At 40.4% G+C, this 17,660-nt stretch overlaps 1 protein-coding gene and 1 long non-coding RNA gene across 4 annotated transcripts in view; one reads left to right on the top strand and one right to left on the bottom strand.

Moving 5' to 3' along the window:
• LOC122422312 overlaps nucleotides 1-17,660 on the bottom strand; it is a 164,382-nt gene that overhangs the window by 111,501 nt on the left and 35,221 nt on the right. Inside the window, exon 2 of the long non-coding RNA XR_006263776.1 lies at nucleotides 16,748-16,900. This is a non-coding gene — a long non-coding RNA (uncharacterized LOC122422312). The remainder of the gene's footprint in view (nucleotides 1-16,747; nucleotides 16,901-17,660) is intronic.
• SYNPO2 (synaptopodin 2) overlaps nucleotides 1-17,660 on the top strand; it is a 201,368-nt gene that overhangs the window by 90,955 nt on the left and 92,753 nt on the right. The window lies entirely within an intron of this gene.

Here is a 17,660-nt window from a genome sequence, read left to right on the forward strand (position 1 = left end):
AATATATATTGATTTGCCACAGGTAGAGAAGAATTTAAAGCTTCAAATATTTGATGTTATCAGGGAACTCTGCTCAGCGTTACGTGGCAGCCTGGATGGGAGTGGACTTTGGGGGAGAAGGGATACATATATATGTATGGCTGAGTCCCTTTTCTGTCTACCTGAAACTATCACAAGATTGTTAATTGGGCACAGTCCAATACAACATAAAAAGTTTAAAAAAGAAAACAAAAACCAAATATGTGATATTACTGGGTTTATTTTCTCCTCTGGGTTTGATCCCTGGGTGGGGAAGATCCTGTGGAGAAGGCAATGGCAACCCACTCCAGTACTCTTGCCTGGGAAATCCCATGGATGGAGGAGCCTGGTGGGCTATGGTCCCCGGGGTCACAAAGAGTCAGACATGACTGAGTGACTTCACTTTCACTTTCACCTCTTGAAACTTTTGCAGAGACAAGATCAATATCATTTGAATACTACTGCGTTTCCAAGTTAGTATTCCCAGACCTTTGTGACAAAATAAAAAAGTGAAGAGTGAGAGGAATAAGGAGACTACTCTTCAGTTTATAGTTTAACTTCTATCCATTTGAGAGAATCCAGTTAACTTTCCAGGATGGTTAAAAAGAGGGGCTTGGCTCATTAGTTGACCTCAAGGGCCCGTGCACCTCTTAAATTCATTGCTAATATGAACACAACACTCTATCTCTGATAGGCTACCACAATTTTAGCATCTCCTATGCTACAGAGGTAAACTTTAGACCAAGGTCCCAATGTAGTATTATCTTCACTTTTCTGTTATATTAAATTGAACTGTAAGTCCCTGAATTGCTGGGTGGATAGCTCATTGTACTTTGAAAACATTCTATATGGCTACAAAAATGCATGAGGCCAAAAAAAATTTTTGTACTGTCTTTTAAACCACTTACATGTGTCATGTTTAAAATGAAAAATGCAGTTATATGGAATAAACAGTTCTCTCCAGATTGTATTAAAAGGTTTATGTGATCAACTAATAGTGCTTTTACTGCCCTCTACTGCCTTGAGGAGAACACGGGATTTGGAAAGCCTAGACTTAGATCTGAGTGGGGAAGGTCAGCTTTTCATTTATGGTCATTGTTACTAATGCTCGCTGGCATATTCCAAGCGTAACACTACCTAACTTAGAAAATCTCAACAATGGAGTAGGCAATGGCTTGAAACCAAACAAGCACTGTGTTCTTGTGAGTCAGTATTTTCTAAAGTCTTCTCAGGTTTTATTAAGTTCTGGGTGTTCTTTCTTCAAGATTACTAATACCTGGAAGTAGCTGTTTATTTAGAAGAGGATTACAGGGTGTTTTTTAAAAACAGATCAGTTATCTTTTAAAACATGAAAAAATTAGTAGAAATGGCAACAGAAGTGATTCACTAATAGATGAAAACTTTCTGTGTGAGTGAAGCGTAATAGAATTGCTTTGTGGTGATGTTCTATTGTTTGCATCTTAATATTGGGTGCGTAACATAAGAAAAACTATGAGTGATTTTTATAGTTTCAATTATACCATCATTACTTTTAATTAACAATATTAGGTGACATTTCTGTTCATTCTCTAGAGCCTCTGTTTAATAATGATAACAAAAGAACATTGACATTCATGCAGTTTCCTGGAGATGTGCTTGTAATTGTATTCATTACTCACCTAACGGAAGCATTTACCTGAAATCTCATCACCCCTGAGATATAAATTATCAGCGGATTTCATTCACTTAACAATTATATGTCAAATGTCTACCATGTACCAGGCACAGACTCTTGGATGAGTAAATTGAATTTCTGACTTGAGGTGGTCAACAGTTTAGTGAAAGCAAAGTGTGTTATTGAGACATTTCCACAGACTGCGCTTCTGTCTGTGTCAGCCTGGAGTTCCAGAGTTTCATTACTTCCCATCAGGATCCAGGGCACGAGTGACTAATTCTGTCGTGCAGTACTCCCCACTAAAAACTCCTTGTTTTTCACTAAGAAAAACAAGAATGGATTTTGCATCTTCATTTTTTTTAACCTTATTTTTTTCACTTCATTCTTATTCCTTTTAATAACTTGATACCTCCTTTGGAGAAGATGTATGCATGCATCTATCCTAACTCACCAAACACAAATGTCTTTGTAAATAATAAACAGATAAATATACTTCTAAGTGCAGATAACCTTATTTTATTGTTATAAGTTGAGAGGAGTTGTAGTAGAAAACCGACCCTGCTATATCCAATTACTGCCAAAACAGAGAGTTACAGATCCAACATTCCAGAACCAAGGTAAATGATTTTGGTAAATGATTCTGACATTTAACTGGCTGGGAGTCAATAAACCTATTTAGCAAGTTAGTTTATTTGGTTACCATGAGTGTGTTTTGAAAACACAAGGAATACTGAAGGGGCTTTGCTTAAATCTTCAAATGCCATGTAAGGAATACTCAGGAATACATATAATACTCAGAAATACATATAAGGAAAACATATAAGGAATACTCAGGCTACATATAAGGAATACTCAGGAATACATATAATACTCAGAAATACATATAAGGAATACTCAGAAATACATATAAGGAATACTCAGGCTCCATGTTGAATACTTAGATAAATCTTTCCCTTTTGTTATGGTTAAGGTAGGCATTTAGTTATCCTGGCTTCAAAAGATCTCCAGGATTGAGCTGATGAGGTCACAATGTAAGACGTGCAATGGGGGCCTTGGGTACCTTTCCATATTTATGACCTCTGAATGACAACCCCAGACTTCTTGAGCATCTTAGCCAAGCCCGGCCTGTCTCTATATTTGGCCACCTGTGTCTCCCAGTGTGGACACACAGTGGCCCTCTATCTGGGAGACTTCTTTCGGCCTCTCTCACCCTGCAGTCAGCATGGTTCTTCAGCTAGCTGAATCACAGGAACACAGAGGGAAGTGTACTGTTTACATGCTGTTGACTGGCACTTAACCAAATACCCAGTTGATGTAAACCAGTCGAAACTAAGGAATATTTTAAGAGCAAGTTCTGTACATTGTTTTTATAAAAAAGAAACATTGTGAAATTTTAGGGGGCAATAATGAATCACCCCTTTTAATTTCTGAACCAATTAAGAGATGGACCAGAGTAAGATGGAGCTAGAAAAAAAAAAAATCAGTTTAATTATTGGTAAAGTTGGCCTGGAGAACATGGTTTGAGCCACATTGGAGTTTCTATAGGTTCCCTTCATCTTGGAAGTATGTGCAAGTGCAGAGAAATCTGTTCTACCTAGAAGAGTTACAGGTGCTCTTTATCTCCTTGCCAATAAATGAATGAATGAAGCAACCAATCAAAAAAGTTATTTCTGCTTTCCTCAGAGGAACTTGCATACAAATTCCAGAGTACATGGAATCTTTTAATTTGTTTTGATTCTCAGTGACCCCTTGCCTCTCTGGACTTGCTGGCTACTAGCTCAGCACTCTCAGAGGAGGCAGAAAGCTGCAGTGGCTTTCAGGCTGAGCACCTCTGGTGCCAGGGAGAGGTCCTGTTAGCTCCTTTCCCACTTCCTCCTCTGTCTTCATCTTAAGATACAGCATGTCATTTTCTGGTGGGAAGGTGGATACATTTGATTTCTGAGATCTGCTCAGCGCCTCAGGCCAGCTGTTTTGGCTCAAGTAGGATTAATTTAAACACCAGCTCTGGTTTAGTAGCTTATTATTAATCAATCAACAGATGTTTATTGTGTGCCTTTTAAGCAAAGCAAAGAAAAATGTAAAACAAATCCATGACTCTTAAGAACTGGGAGCCACATCCTGCTGATGGTTATGTTATGCCAGTGTTTCAAGACAGCAGAGGATTGAAATGCCTAACTCGCACAGTCTACCTTCCTTTTAGGCTTTAATTTCAGATTATCAATTTTAGTCACAGTAAATGTAGAGTGGAAAATCTGACGTTGACCTGAGGCTAATAGTACTTCCTTTTAGGGAACTAACATGTTTTAAGTTAGGCTAATACAGCACTTCCTTTAGGAAATTAAGATTTATTAGATTAAAGTTAATTGGCCTCTGGTGATGGGCCTCCTGACTCACCCGTTTACAGACAAGAAAGCTGGCAACAAGAGCAGAGGCCGGCTGACCCTACTGGGGGAAAGTTTGCTTACTTCCCAGATCCTGAAGCACAAGTGAGCCACTGTCCGTGAGCATAGCCCATTCAAACCAGTAAGAGAAAGGACTGGCTATCACTAACTTTACAATTCAGTGACCTTCCTCCTTGGAAAAACGATGGCTCGTAGCTTTCAGGCTCTTGACCAATCAGGTTAGCTCCCTTTCCAGGGGAAAAGTGACAGGAGACATCTAGAAGTGTCATATTGTTCCACCTGAGGGGGGGAATGAAATTTCCCTCTTTTAAGAAAGAATGAAAAGGGGAATGAAGGGGTCCCCAGTACCAAATTATTCTACAGGGGCAGACTTCACAGCGCAGTCCCAGTGACCATCACAGTGCTCTGCAGATTGCCCTGAACACAGCTGCACATTTATATGTAGAACACTCTTTAATTTCTTAAGAAATTCTGATATAAGAATTATCTTAGCTTCTGATGGAGACCCTCATCAGAACAAAGAAGACAGAATAATAGTTACCATTCATACAGAAAGAGATTTAAGCCTACAAACAAAATCTGATCTCCTTATGTTTCCCATTTGGGAAAATAAAACCTTTTATTTATTTTTTTCTTCCCCCTCCCCCTCTCAAAGTGTGGGAGCTAATTTGAAATAACCCATAAGGAAGCCTAGCGAATCTGTCTCTTGTGTTTGATTCCAATTTCTTTCCATCACTGTAGCATTCCTCTCCTAGGGTTGTTGTCAGGTTTAAAGAGGTATCATACATGAAAATGTTTAACCCATTACCAAACATTTTAAGTCATATATCTCTGGTTTTGTATCCTGGCTCTCTCATGTCCTAGCTCTGTGACCTTGGCAAAGCCACTACAGTCTCTCTGAGGCTGAGTTTATTTTCATCTCGGAGTGAGTGCTTATTAATCTCAGTGCCTTCCCTTCAAACATTAGAAATGAATTAGATATCATAGAATTAGAAATATATATTTTGTAGGCTTGGTCATTCCTGTTTGCCGCCTGCTTTGCCTCCACGTCCACACCATTATATTTGCAGGCAGCAAATGTAGCAGAAAATATTTGAATGTTTGAGTGAAATAGTCATGGGTTTGAGTTTCTGTTCTGCTGTTCATGAGCTATGTGACCATGGGTAAATGATTCAGAAGATCACATCTTTTTTACTGTGCTAAAAGATGTTATCACAGTGAGAAGAGAGACCTATATTCAGACTCATATCTGAAAGAAGAGAATTATAGTACCACTATCAGACTTTTCCCTCCTTTTTAGAAAGTAGTTTATACATTAGAGAAGTTTCATGTCTTCAGTGAGTCATTCACTTGTAAGCCATACCCGTGCACTATGTTTGTGCACACACACACACCACACTCACAGAGAGGTCAGCTTCCTTCCAGATTTCTTTGGGAAAGCCCCAGCACGGTGCCAATGATAACTGGCAATTTCTGTTATTGTGATGAGTGAGGATGGGTGAATCCTTATGCCTGTCAGCTTTGGCCAACCACCAAAAAGATTTCCCTTCATCAGACTGTAAATATGTGTCCTGCCAAGTACTTTCCACTGAATTTTTTAAGCTTCACGTTTGTCATTGGAAACTTAACGCCATGTATGCTGAGTTATTTACTGAACTCAGAGTATTATTGGACAAATGCCCGTTCATATCCAAGAAATTCCCTCCTTATAAAAGAACCCACCCTAAATATCCACATTCTCCCCTCCCTTCCTTCATTTTATTTTTTTAAACAAAGTTTTTAATTTTAATTAGGATCAGAACTAAAAGAAACCTAGTTTTGTCCTGAAGTTACATAAAAGTTGTATTGACTACACCCATCACTGGTCTCTGAAGTTATAAGCTAAAAGAACCATACTGAAATAAGCAATCTGCCATCACTCAGACAAAATAAAAATTCTGTGTTGATCTGTTTTCCCAGAAAGGGAAGGCAGGTGTTAAGGTTCCCGTTTTACAGCTGAGGACACTGAGACCCAGCCAGCCACTGGCTTATCTTGGTCACCTGATCTACACTATGGAAAGGAAAATAGAGAATCCGAGTTAAAGTCCAACTCAGTAATTATCATATTTGATCTAAGAAGACAGGCATTTGGCAGCACTTCCAGGGTTTTAGCACCCAAGGGGATGATAGCAGCAGCCCTGGGGCAGCTTTTCTCGGTGGGATGGGATGGGAGAGGCTCACACGGGTGTTGAATCATCAGCGTTCTCATGCACTCGATTCCATTCTTAGGCACCGAGGTGGACTTTTTAAGAGCCAAGTTGTATAACAGATTCTTTTATTATGAATATTCAGTCCACCCATAACTCCCTTCCCCATCCTTGGCCCTCGGCCCAGCAAACACCCAGCCCCAGAATATTGTGTCCAACAGTGGACCGCTTGCCAGATTAGGATTGACTTCCCCTATAGTTCCCTCATCCATAGTTATGACTTCGACTCCCACACCCATCCCAGACAAATTCGTTTAGCTCTGATCCTCTCATTCACCTTCTAGTCCCACCTCAACAATTCAATTGATTTTAAAACATGCCTCAGCTTGAATACTTGCTAACAACATACTCAAATATAATCAGTGTCATTACTGAAACATCTTGGAAACAGAGCTGGGATTTTAGGGTTCTCTCCCCACTGTATTGATTCCCCTTCCTAGATTTCTTTGCTTCTACCAATGACACCACCATACTTACAAATTTGCAGTTGTTATTGATTTCTGCTTCTCTATAAATCCAGTCTGTCACTGAGTCTACAGTTTTGCTTCATATGGTATTTCTTATCACCTTCCTTTGGGTTATTATAAAGTCCAGTCCAGGCTATCATCACTTCAAACGTGCACAACTCTACTGATTTCTCAGTTTCTCTCTCTTCAGTCTTTTCCTCTCCAGTCCATCCTCCATGAGTAATAACTTCTCATCACTATTGGGTTATATACAAATGCCTCATCCCGAATTTAAAATTGCCTTTCATGTGGTTTCACCTCACTGTTGTTGCTTAGTTGCTAACTTGTGTTCAACTCTTTGCAACCCCATGAACTGCAGCACGCCTGAGCTTGCTCAAACTCATGTCCACTGAGTCTGTGATGCCATCCAACCATCTCATCCTCTGTTGCCCCTTTCTTCTCTTATCCTCAACGTTTCCCAGCATCAGGGTCTTTTCCAATGAGTCACCTCTTCGCATCAAGTGGCCGAAGTATTGGAGCCTCAGCTTCAGCATTGGTCCTTCCAATGAATATTTACGGTTGATTTCCTTCAGGATTGACTGGTTTTATCTCCTTGTAGTGCAAGGGACTCTCAAGAGTCTTCTCCAGCACCAAAGTTCAAGAGCATCAATTCTTTGGAGCTCAACCTTCTTTATGATCCAAGTCTCATATCCATACATGACTACTGGAAAAACCATAGCTTTGACTATATGGATATTTGTTGACAAAGTGATGTCTCTGCTTTTGAATACACTGTCTAGGTTTGTCATAGCTTTTCTTCCAAGGAACAAATGTCTTTTAATTTCATGGTTGCAGTCACCATACTCACTGATTTTGGAGCCCAAGAAAATGAAATCTGACACTGTTTCCACATTTTCCCCATCTATTTGCCATGAAGTGATGGGACCAGATGCCATGATCTTAGTGTTTTGAATGTTGAGTTTTAACCTAGCTTTTTCACTTTCCTCTTTCACTTTTATGAAGAGGCTCTTTAGTTCCTCTTCACTCTCTGCCATTAGAGTGGTGTCATCTGCGTATCTGAGGTTGTTGATATTTCTCCCGGCAATCTTGATTCCAGCTTGTTCTTTCATCCAGCCCGGCATTTCACATGATGTAGTCTGCATATATGTTAAATAAGCAGGGTCACTATATACAGGCTTGAGGTACTCGTCTTCCAATTTTGAACCAGTCTGTTGTTCCATGTCTGGTTCTAACTATTGCTTCTTGTCCTGCATACAGGTTTCTCAGGAGGCAGGTAATGTGGTTTAGTATTCATGTCTCTTTAAGAACATTCCACAGTTTGTTGTGATCCACACAGTCAAAGGCTTTAGTACTGTCTATGAAGCAGAAGTAGATGTTTGGTTTTTTTTTTATAAATTCCCTTACTTTTTCTATGATCCACGGATGTTGGCAATTTGATCTCTGGTTCCTCTGCCTTTTCTAAATTCAGTTTATACATCTGGAAGTTCTTGGTTCATCTACTGCTAAAGCCTAGCTTAAAGGATTTTGAGCATCATCTTGCTGGCATGTGAAATGAGTGCAACTGTAAGGTAATCTGAACATTCACATCATTAATTCACCTTTATTTTCTTTTTTTTAATTTTTTATTTTTTCATTTATTTTTATTAGTTGGAGGCTAATTACTTCACAACATTGCAGTGAGTTTTGTCATACATTGACATGAATCAGCCATGGAGTTACATGTATTCCCCATCCTGATCCCCCCTCCCACCTCCCTCTCCACCCGATCCTCTGGGTCTTCCCAGTGCACCAGGCCCGAGCACTTGTCTCATGCATCCCACCTGGGCTGGTGATCTGTTTCACCATAGATAGTATACATGCTGTTCTTTTGAAACATCCCACCCTCAGCCTTCTCCCACAGAGTTCAAAAGTCTGTTCTGTATTTCTGTGTCTCTTTTTCTGTTTTGCATATAGGGTTATCATTACCATCTTTCTAAATTCCATATATATGTGTTAGTATGCTGTAATGTTCTTTATCTTTCTGGCTTACTTCACTCTGTATAAGGGGCTCCAGTTTCATCCATCTCATTAGAACTGATTCAAATGAATTCTTTTTAATGGCTGAGTAATATTCCATGGTGTATATGTACCACAGCTTCCTTATCCATTCATCTGCTGATGGGCATCTAGGTTGCTTCCATGTCCTGGCTATTATAAACAGTGCTGCGATGAACATTGGGGTGCACGTGTCTCTTTCAGATCTGGTTTCCTCGGTGTGTATGCCCAGAAGTGGGATTGCTGGGTCATGTGGCAGTTCTATTTCCAGTTTTTTAAGAAATCTCCATACTGTTTTCCATAGTGTCTGTAGTAGTTTGCATTCCCACCAACAGTGTAAGAGGGTTCCCTTTTCTCCACACCCTCTCCAGCATTTATTGCTTGTAGACTTTCGGATAGCAGCCATCCTGACTGGCGTGTAATGGTACCTCATTGTGGTTTTGATTTGCATTTCTCTGATAATGAGTGATGTTGAGCATCTTTTCATGTGTTTGTTAGCCATCTGTATGTCTTCTTTGGAGAAATGTCTGTTTAGTTCTTTGGCCCATTTTTTGATTGGGTCATTTATTTTTCTGGAATTGAGCTTCAGTTTGCTTGTATATTTTTGAGATTAATCCTTTGTCTGTTTCTTCATTTGCTATTATTTTCTCCCAATCTGAGGGCTGTCTTTTCACCTTACTTATAGTTTCCTTTGTAGTGCAAAAGCTTTTAAGTTTCATTAGGTCCCATTTGTTTAGTTTTGCTTTTATTTCCAATATTCTGGGAGGTGGGTCATAGAGGATCTTGCTGTGATTTATGTCGGAGAGTGTTTTGCCTATGTTCTCCTCTAGGAGTTTTATAGTTTCTGGTCTTACATTTAGATCTTTAATCCATTTTGAGTTTATTTTTGTGTATGGTGTTAGAAAGTGTTCTAGTTTCATTCTTTTACAAGTGGTTGACCAGTTTTCCCAGCACCACTTGTTAAAGAGGTTGTCTTTTTTCCATTGTATATCCTTGCCTCCTTTGTCAAAGATAAGGTGTCCATAGGTTCGTGGATTTATCTCTGGGCTTTCTATTCTGTTCCATTGATCTATATTTCTTTCTTTGTGCCAGTACCATACTGTCTTGATGACTGTGGCTTTGTAGTAGAGTCTGAAGTCAGGCAGGTTGATTCCTCCAGTTCCATTCTTCTTTCTCAAGATTACTTTGGCTATTCGAGGTTTTTTGTATTATTTCCATACAAATTGTGAAATTATTTGTTCTAGTTCTGTGAAAAATACCATTGGTAGCTTGATAGGGATTGCATTGAATCTATAGATTGCTTTGGGTAGAATAGCCATTTTGACAATATTGATTCTTCCAATCCATGAACACGGTATATTTCTCCATCTGTTTGTGTCCTCTTTGATTTCTTTCATCAGTGTTTTATAGTTTTCTATGTATAGGTCTTTTGTTTCTTTAGGTAGATATACTCCTAAGTATTTTATTCTTTTTGTTGCAATGGTAATTCACCTTTATTTTCAATGACCTTTCAAACATACCCTCCCACCCTTGTGAGGTCAAACTCTGCACCTCTCAAGAATACACTATGCTTTTTCCTACCACTGTTCTACCATACTTACATTATGAGTCACAGATAGCCCAGCTACATGGTTAAAGGAGCTGGACAAAGAACTGCACATGGAACGATAAATAATTTGGGAGATAGATTCCCACATCTATCTAGCACTAGTACTAGATTGAAGCTGAAGCTCCAACACTCTGGCCACCTAATGTGAAGAGCCAAATAATTAGAAAAGACCCTGATATTGGGAAAGATTGAAGGCAAAAGAAGAAGAGGGCAGCTGAGGATGAGATGGTTGAATGGTGTCACTGACTCAGTGGACATGAATTTGAGCAAACTGTGGAAGATAGTGAAGGGCAGAGAAGCCTGGCATGCTATAGTCCGTGGAGTCACATAGAGTCGGACATGACTCAGCAATTGAACAAGTACTGAAAGGGAGAAAGTGTAACAAGAAGAATGGAGTTTGGGACAGATATGAGAAGAGAAAACTGGGGGTAGTCTGGGGCAAGAAGTTCCTTTCAGAAAGAGCCAGACTTCAAGGGTGGGGATGGACTAGTATATGGATGACAGACAGATATGCAGAATCCAAGACAACCATTCTGAGAAACCTAGTTATACAGACAGTTCCAGGGATAGCTATTATCTCACAGTAGAGTCTAAACATTCAAGTGAAATAAGATTTCCATCCTGGGAAAAGGAGGATGCGTGACAAGGGCAAGAAGAGAGTCCCATTGTAGAAGAGCCAGTGAGTCACAAAGAGGAAGACAAGCAGGAATATAGTTACAGGATTGTTTCTGTAGAACAAGGCAGAAGCTTGTCAAAACTGAGTCACCCAATCAAAACCTACCAGCAAGTAACCCAGTCTTGTGCCTCTGAAACTCAAGGCTAGGAATATGTGTTTCAGAGCCCGAGAGTGAATCTACCATGGTAAATGACTTTGGACTTGAATTTTCTTCTCTTGCCACCAGACTTATGATCCCGCACAAGTTGCTTAGCTTAGCTTTTGTGAGCCTTGATTTCTTTATATATTTGTGTGTTAATTGCAAATGGGTTGCCACTTGCTTCTCCAGGAGATCTTCTTGACCCAGGGATCAAACCCGGGTCTCCCGCATTGCAGGCAGATTCTTTGCCATCTGAGCTACCAGGGAACTTGGGAAAATACGATTTTACAGATTTGGTATGATGATTAAATAAAGTGCCTGCTATGGCACCTATCATTTAATAACAGGCTTGCTGCCCACTGTCAGACCTGCTGAAACTGCGCATGCCCAAGCAAAGGACTGACCTACTGGCTGAGTTGGTGCTAAGCCTGTAGGAGGGATCTAGCCAATCCAGAGGATGGAGAAGAAAGAGCCCAGAAGCAAGAAGCCAGGAAAGGCCACATGCTGGGATGTTTCCCTTCCCCATTCTCCTCTCATTTCTAGCAGTCCTGAACATGACTCATTCTCAACACAAGCCCTCATTTTCTGAGAAGCCAACTCAGTTCTAAGGATTCCTTTGTCCTTTTCGTCCCTTTTCAGGCTTCTTGCTGTACTTGACCCTGTGTGTTGCTACAGTCCCAGTTTCGACATTTCAATTAATCCCTAAGGTTCGTGGTATTGCTGTTTGCAGCCTTGCAAAGACTTCCATTCGGGAGTTCTGCAAAGCTGGTTTGAGGTAGTGGGTCACCGGCCAAGTGAGTGAACCCAGGAAATCAGCCCGAATTGTTGTCCAGCATACCTCTGATGATGTCAAGTTGTTGCTGCATGGATATTTCATGGCAATTATATGCTGTTGTGGAATTTGAGGATTAGGAATTTTCTAAATTCTCCAGATGAATTCCTGAGTAACATCAGTGGCCTATAATATGATGATTTATTGATTTTTAGTTTCCTCTTATTCTTTAGTCAGATTTAGTCAACTAAATTTCAAGACTTTTTATGAATGAGCTGAGTTTCTTTTCTCTTGGTTCCCTGAAAATTTAGCCCAAACTTGCCTTCCGAACAAGTATTCAATCTGCAGTTGTTGAATTAATTCAATGACTACATCTTGTTATCATTTTAATTTTTGTAATTATAGACAGTCATTTACTTCAATTGTCCAGTTACACCTGACATAAAATATGAAATTTTCCCTAGCATGGTAAACAGGGAAGTAAAATACAAAAGAATTTGGTGTAATACTCATTTTTTTAAACAAGAAAAGAACTACAGACCATTTGTAAGGAAATTTACATTATCTTGTTCTGTTTACAGACTGTATCTGTCTTCCAGTAGATTTTCCACTTGTTCTAATGACTTGCTGAAATGGAAAAATACTCAACCTCCTTTACAAAGTAATGATTATGAGTACCCAACCACATCTCCCTGCTTCCAGATTATGTTTCTTTTCACTTTAATTTTTACAGAATGTTCTTTTACTTTGGAAAACGATGGCAGGACTTTATGGCTAATTACGGGTACAAATATATCACACTAATTACCCCAGACCTGACACCACACACATACACACATTTAGCCCATCCACTGAAAAGTGGCTATAATGTTTTTATGTATAGGACTGTAATATTTTTCATTTTGTCCAACTTACTGTTTTACCCTGTGCAGTTACTTTGAAGTGAATTGCATTTTTTCCAGTACTACTTCCCATTGTGCACACAGTCACACAACATTTCCAATGCCATCACTCTAAGTCAGACTTTTACCGTTTTATACCTGGGCTAACTTGATAAGTCTTCTAGAGGCTATTTTGTATTGGTCACTTTCCCTCTTAAATATTCTGTGCTTGCAGCCATAAAAGCCCTCCCTCCCCTCAGCAGAAATAAAAATGTCTCTCCAGTATAGTCCCAGCCTCCTGTCAAGACTTGTCTACTGCCTCTCACCCCCCGACCCCTTGTCCCCTGCAGCAATAGCCTTCTGCCGGCCTCGCGTCCGCTCAGCGCGGGTTGTGCTCTCCCACCTCCGTAGCTTTGTCCCTGTCCCGCCTGCCACAGTCTCTCTTCCCACCTCTACCTAAATTTTATGTACACCTAAGGCCTGCACCAAATATTTGCTTCATAAACCCTTTCCTGAAAAAATTACCTAAAACCCCACCCTTAACTCTATATCAGAAGTACATATTACTACACGTGTGTCTAGTAGTCAACTATTTACTTTCTTATTTTGTGGTTGCTTACACACATCACTTTTTCCTAGATTGTATGCACTCTGTGGGCAAGGACTGTGTCTGGCCCATCTTTGCATCCCCATATTGTTTACTTCAGTGCTTTTCCTATAATATGTGCTCTGTAAATATTTGTTCACTGGATGAACATTCACTTATCTATACAATATTTTCAGCACAATCATGGGGCACATCAATAGAGAAATCTATTGAGGGGCATACAAATCAGGCCTCAAAAGTTCATGTAACTATGAACTACAGTTTGAGCAATTTCATAAATTATAATCTCTTGATAAAATGACAGATGCCAATATGAAAACACAAAGTGGAAAAGAAATTTTTTCTGCATTTACTCGGCATACTTGAACTAGAACAGTGGCTGTTTCATGATGCTGAGTCCCTTGGTCGGGTACTTAATCTGTATCACATGTTATCAAGAGAGGGGATTGAAGTCCAACTATTATTCATCCACACTTGTATGATCTCAACTTAAACACTACAGAGGGAAAAAACTTTCAGTGATTGAGAAATAAAGCTGTACACATTTTATGTTCTATTCTGTTTTTAAGTGAACTTAAAGGCAAAGCTTCCTGGATGAAAACAAATCTTACTAATTTTATTAATGATGGCTCCTACTAGGAATGAGATGCATGTACAGTGTATTAAACCTTCCGTTTCTGGAAATTTTTAATGCTTTTTAGTGTATTTCTCTTTGGGGGCCCATTCAGACCTTATATCTTCCTGAGAAAAAAAATTGCAATTATATCTTATATATAATATATATGACATGTATATATATTAATAAATCATTTTCCTTAAAACGTTGTTATTCTGTCTATGCTCCCTAGTCTTTTTTCCAGACCATTCCTTAGCCGCAAACTTCCATTTTTTGGCTGATTTCCTGATAGAGTCTAACCACACTCACTCACATGCCCACACTCCTAGACTTGTGTTTGCTTGGTGATCTCTGCCCATTTCCTTCCCTGGCCTCTGTCCCCCAGGAGCTGTGGGATCGCAGTGACTCACACCTCTTCCTCTTCTCCCCTCTTCCGGCGCACACACTTGGTGTCATCCCAGAATGTCAGAATCAGATGGGACTCATTTTATAGGGAAGCATTTGGACTGAGAGCCATATATGATTTCACTGAAGAAGAAAAAGAACGTCACCAGTGGGTGTCACCCTCACCGCTCAGACTACCTGTCCTGGCCACGGAATGATGGAGCTGGAAAGGAAAGATGCATAGACTACATGATCCAGTGGTTTTCAAACTTAGATTTATAAAGTAAATCCAAGTGAGCTTGCTGTTGCCTAAAGAAGGAGGGGAAAAAGGACTCTGCATCCTGGCACTAGCCTGTGGGCACACCCACGGAGCAGTCTTTAAACCACTAACCTGAGCTAAATGTCACAGTTTGCAGATGAGGAAGCTGAGCCCAGAAAGTTTAAGTGACCCTCATGGTCACATAACTGGCGTGCAGAGCTGATTCCAGATCCCAAGTTACAAAGCACAGTGTTCTTTCCCAGGCCTTCTCATTGCAGCAGATAACTGATGAATTAAGAGCTCGTTTTTACTCACTGGACCAGCCCAGTTCACCTCTGTGCCCAGCCGAAGAGCAGTGTATGAGAACCGTTATCCCACTCAAAAATCATTCATTATTGAAGGATTTTCACAATGAACAGAAATCACCCCAAATACCAGAAACACAAGGGACAGTGCCGCGTGCGTTTTTAGCTGCCACCTCCCCCCACCTTCCAGGAGGGCTCTCTAGCTGAGTGGCCAAATACCCCATAACCGACCTGCCTCTTAAGTCCAGCCCAGAACAGCCCAACACATCCTGAGTCTGCTCATCCCTTCGAGGGTGGTCTCTTCCTTTTTCCATCAACAACTTGGGACGCTAACCATAGGCATTAGAGGGCCTTGATGGTGGCCAATGAGAGCAGAGTCCCCACAGAGCTGCCATTATAGGCCCTCCACAGTGGTACCCTCCTCCACAAGCCACCCTGTGATTAATGCAATCACCCTAATTGTTGGCCTCCTTTTTGAGAGTCTTGGCCACACGGGGAAAAGCTGAATGTTTTCCCTGAATGCATTCTTTCCAAACAACTGTGTGTCCTTAGTTGTGGAACATGATGTCATGAGTTCTGATGAGGGGGTTGCCCTTGAGAAGCTGAAGATTGTCCCCAAAGGCCTAACGGAGCCAGTTCAGCTCACATCCCACAAATGCATCCCTGTGGCCACACATGTGCAGACAGTTACTCTAAAATTAACAAAACAAGCTTGTGGCTCTTTTATGATTAACAAAACAAGCTTGTGGCTCTTTTATGATTAACAAAACAAGCTTGTGGCTCTTGCATTTGTACTTTTTACTCTATACCTTTTGAGAGAATATTGGGAAATAAAATCTTCCTTTTCCCTCATACTCTTCAGACTTGGCATACAATAATTTTTGTTGTTGTTGTTTTCCTGGTCAGAAGTTAATACTAAGTCAGACAAGTCTGATGAGAAACTCGGTTTCCATCCAGAAAAAAGATAGCTGTTTGTTCTCAAGCCAGACCACTTGAGGGCAGTATAGCCTTAGAAGTGTGTTTTGACCCACATACTCCGCCTAAGAAGAAAACGGACAATGTGGAGTTTATATATACACTACTCTATTGGAATTCAAGAAATAAACTGTAAACAATAAGAAACACTCCCTGGGAGTCATATCAGATTTTAAAATGAAGGAATAAATGTCTAACTCTAAATGCACTTACATAATTTTCTTATATAATTGTTTGAGGCAGGCACAATATAAGCCACTCATATGAGGGAGATTTAAAATTGGAGTGTTATTTTAAAAATAAAGAAGAAGAGAGGACTAGGACAGCATAAAAACAAAACAAGTTAAACTTAAAATATATTAACCTGGGAACAAAATCAGGATATGTTTTCAGGTCCTTGTGATCCTCTTGGAGGACACAGTTTTTCACAACTAATATGTCCTTATTACAACCGTTTTTAACCTGGGCAGAAATGCTGCTTCTCTGCCTTTCTTTGGTACTCTGGGAGTAAATCTGGGATGGGCAAGTGAAGATAAAGAAAGGAGGCTTACGAGGAGAGGGGGGAGAAGGAGGAAGGCATTGTATTCTGTCGTTGGAGAATCGCGGACTATGAATTCTGGGGAAATGTCTGCACTGACCCAAATCACAGGGAGGCATGTTGACTCCACTCATCCCCCACCTCTCCCCCATACACTGTACGTACCTTTTGGTAGTTTTCACAGGATGTTAATAGACAAGTTGCAGTCGATGTTTACTTTCTCTTTCCAAATATCAGTGCGTAACAGAGCCCAATGTTTGTCTGCCGAAGCCCATCTGGAAGGAATTCTGTGTTCCTTGCTCTGCTCTTCTTTATGGGCTACAGGAAGAACACGATAGTTCTTGAATGCATTTCCAAGATTATTCAGAGACCAAATGTACTTTCAGCACAACTCTTTGAGACTGATCATGAGGGAGCAGACCTCCAAAAAATTCCCTCAAGCATGGGGAGTAAGCTCAGCTTCTTTCTTGAGAAAGCTGAGGTGATAAGGTATGAACTCCTCGGTTTTCCTCCCTTCGTTTCAATTTTTCCCCTTTGATGTCTTACAGCCATCTTGCTCCATTAAATATTTTTCCTAACTCTATGCTTTTCTCATCAACCTTTCCCACTACACTTGCAGGGGAAAAAAAAAGTCCTTTCTCTGCCTTATTCCCTTTCCCCAGGTCCTTTCCTCTCTCCTTCCGTTCATAGTAGATTTCTTGAGAGAAAGGTCTTCACAGGCCTCTGTGCCTCTGCCTCCCCCCACTCTCTCCCTTGTATGATTCCCCCCTCACCACTCTTCAGCAGTTATCCTTTAGAGCTCAACAGTAATATGCTCATCACCAGCTTGTCCACTGATTTCTTTTCAGCTGTTCTCCTTACTGCATCATATGTCTGTTCCCCCAGTGTGGTGTTAGCCAAAATCCATGCCTCTCCCTTTGAAATTCTCTCCTCCCCAGGATTCGGTAACACAGGTCCTCCTCAGTCTCTGTTGAGCTGATTTCTTCTACTCTCCCCTTAAATGTGGGAGTGTTTTAGTCCTCAGTACCCCTTCTACCTTCCTCTTTCAAGCTCATCTGATCCCACAGCTTTAACTACC

This window comes from Cervus canadensis, chromosome 19 (assembly GCF_019320065.1).
Source record: "Cervus canadensis isolate Bull #8, Minnesota chromosome 19, ASM1932006v1, whole genome shotgun sequence".
Lineage (NCBI taxonomy): Eukaryota > Metazoa > Chordata > Mammalia > Artiodactyla > Cervidae > Cervus > Cervus canadensis.